We start from the raw sequence: 3,386 nt of genomic DNA, 5'->3' as shown, positions 1-3,386 counted from the left end.
CTTCCAACTAATAACAATTCAACATTATTTCACATAATCGACACGAAATTTATTACTGACTTGCCCTTTGAGGGCATGTTTCACTATTAATGTTTCCTTTTAAAAGCTACAGCATACATTAGATTCTCCTACAGCGTTTCCCCACGTTTTCCTTGGAAACCCCTACTTGCTGTGGTATTTTACATTACCCGAACCTGTTTTAATTCTGGATCCTTACACACACACACACACACACACACACACACACACACACACACGCCTCCTTTCCAGAAATACGTCCAGAAATATACTTAACACTGAAACATTTTATTCTACAATTATTCGGTTTACCTAGAACTGAATAAACAACATTAGTAGAGAATAAATTTAAATAAGTTTCTCCTGTACCTAACTGGGTATGTGATTGACTGAGCTAGAGAGCTTGAATTCAACAGGACCATGCCAGGAAATGGGGGAGCTGCAGATTGCGGCTGCTATCCATATAGGGCCAGTGAGACCGCAAGCGTCTGCCTTCATTGGTGCTTTGAGTCTCTCACAATGCAGGACACATGAGACTGTACAGAACACATTTGTGATTCTGACTCATTCAGAGAGATGATTCTTTACCTGGTGAGTCAGCATGAAGCTAAGTATTTCCCTACCTGTGCTAACCATACAAGGGCATTGCTACCTGGAGGATTAGGTCATCTGCCCCAGAAGGAAATGCACACCATCTTTGGTTTTTCTGGAACAGCTTTACTGGCGTCATGAGCTCATAGGCTGGAACTGATCACGTGCTGTCCTTCCTTTGAAAAGGAGGCATCGTCTAAAGGGCTGGTTGGCTGGCAAAGCAGCAACGAGACAAGTGAAAGAAATATTCATTCATTCATTATTTATTTATTCATTTGTAATTTTAGGGAGGTCAGGTTTGTTGAGTTACAATTTACAGATGGTAAAATTCACCCTTTTTAATATTGCAGTTCTATGAAATTTGACAAATGCATAGAGTCATGTAACTACTACCACAACCAAGATACAGAAGAGTTCCATCGCCTCAAAAAATTTCCTCACCCCCTTTGTAATTAACCCCTTTCCCCATCCACCATATTTATTTTCAAATAATATTCAAATGATTTACAACAGAGACATGAATTCACCTGCATGTTGTGACTTGTCCTTAATATAGTGGCAGGATTTACTGGTAGTGAGATTCAGAGATGCTCCATACCACCAGAAGTCTGAGAATGTGCTGGGCGAGATCTATTGCCTCACATTTGCCCTAATGGATAACCTATTTCTGCAGAGAAACACATGCAGGAGGGATTCTACTAGGTAAATTCTTAGCTTCCTAACTCTTCCTCCAAGCTCAAGAAGACTTACATCTCCCACTGTTTCAGAAGACTAAGTTCCCTTCAGTCTCCCACCTCACCTCAAACAAATTCTAACTGGAAAAAGCTGGAGATATACACACTCTCCCCCACCTTGGCCCTTGCCTCTCTCCCCATAGACTGACACACACAGGAAGCTCTCTCTCTCTCTTTTACACATACACACACACAGACACGCACACGCACACGCACACGAAACAGAGGCAACACAAAAACTGCCAAGATGGTCTGTCCTCCAAGGTGGTCGTAAAATCTTGAAGGCCACAACGGGACCTTCTAGGCCCAGACCTGTGCAGAAGCCTGGGGTGAAAATCCTCTATCCCGAGAAGCTGGAACAGATCCGAGGGCCCTGCACATTAGGGAAGAGTTACATTCCTAGGTTACTGGGCCATTAGCAGCTCTACCATCCATTTTTCATTTGAAGGAACCTTTTTAAAGGTTGAATTCTTATCTTTGGGAGGCCTGTAAATGCAGTTCTTGTGTTTTCATTTGGGTTTATTTAGCCTGGGGGATTTAGGTCCCCCTGTTTAGGTAGTAAATTTTCCCCTTTGTGTGAATGTATGTGGTTACTATACTTAAAAATCCATCAGGCAAGGATAACAAAAATGCAGCCGCCTTTACACAGCAGTTTTTGGCAAGAATATAGTCACTCAGGATGGCTGTGTGGTGCTTATAATTGAATTGTGGTCACTAAGCCGAATGCTATCAAACTCTGGAAAAACCAAAGCCAGATACCCCTGAGCACGCCTTTCACCACCTTCCCTCCGGCCCCTCCCCTTGCTGCCAGCTCCCCCTGTTCACCCAGCTGGCAGAGGGGGACACAGAAAGAAGCCCAAGATGAATAAACGGTAGACACTGCTACAGCCTTTAAACATGTACCAGAAAAGATGGACTCCAGCGCCTGAAAGGACAGAACTGAAGACCTGACGGCGTGAGTTGCAACGCCTGGGAGGCTGGTGAGGCAGAAGCTGCTCAAGAAAAGGAAAACGACAAAGGCCCTCGAAGACGCCCTTGGAGAGCTTCCAACTCTTGGTTGAGAACATTAAGCTTTGTCCCCTTGAATCAACATTATTTGACACTAGGGCACAGATTCCGGGCCCCCCAAGGTCCCCCTCACAACGGTAACCTTGGGTGATCGATGGTCCATTAGCCGATTTTTCCTCCTGCCCCCTCTGACCCCACACGCTCATCTCTCTGCCACCTCCCTCCCCGGCACTGGTGGCAGAGCCCAGTCACCAGGCTGGGTTCAAAAGCTGTGGGCTCTGACCACAACGAGCATGAAGCCTTCCCACTCAGCCACCGCTACTGCCGACTGCAGGAGACCCAGTGAAGACCACACACCCTAGTGTTTCCAACTCAACCAGGTGGCCTTGGTCCCTGACAGATCTGAAACAAAAGGAGAAAACCAGCTCATTGCACAGTCATGGCAGGAGGAAAGAAAAAATCCTGCCATACAACTCTCTCTAGCCTAAAGACAAAAGCAAATCAAAATCAAAATACACATAAGAGGATTATTCTACTTAAAAACTACCTTTTAAAACAAATAAATAAAAATAAAAACTACCTTTTTCATTAGGCTAAGGGATAGCTCAATACTTCCTATCCTTCCCAGACACTGCACTCATTCAACAAATATTCTAAGTGGGCACTCAAATGTAACAATAGTACCCAGGCTCTTTGGGTGCATAAGCCCATCCCATATGCCATGTAAAGGATAGAAAAAGCACTTTGGACTCAACCACCATCCTCGAGCAAATTCTGCAAAAAATGTGCTCCCAGAGCTAAGGAGCCTAGGACCAGGTGAGCTCAGGGCCTAGAAATTCATCAAGATGGAAACTACAGGCAGTCCAGCACAAATGGCTTCAAAGCAAAGGACAAACTGTCCCATAGACCTAGGACCTAAAAGAAAGCTATGTCTAAAATGCATGAGTCAGAAAAGCACACATTTCTCAAAAGGTAAACACACAACCTACTACTCAAGAACTACTGTACTAATTCAAATTATCACTGCTTCCTGCT

The 3,386-nt window shown here is 44.4% G+C and overlaps 1 protein-coding gene across 2 annotated transcripts in view; it reads right to left on the bottom strand.

Moving 5' to 3' along the window:
• Nucleotides 1-3,386, bottom strand: part of CREB5 (cAMP responsive element binding protein 5) — a 405,433-nt gene that overhangs the window by 203,053 nt on the left and 198,994 nt on the right. The window lies entirely within an intron of this gene.

This window comes from Lipotes vexillifer, unplaced genomic scaffold (genome assembly GCF_000442215.2).
Source record: "Lipotes vexillifer unplaced genomic scaffold, Lipotes_vexillifer_v1.1 scaffold150, whole genome shotgun sequence".
NCBI classification, from domain to species: domain Eukaryota; kingdom Metazoa; phylum Chordata; class Mammalia; order Artiodactyla; family Lipotidae; genus Lipotes; species Lipotes vexillifer.
This window is presented reverse-complemented; position numbering and strand designations above follow the sequence as displayed.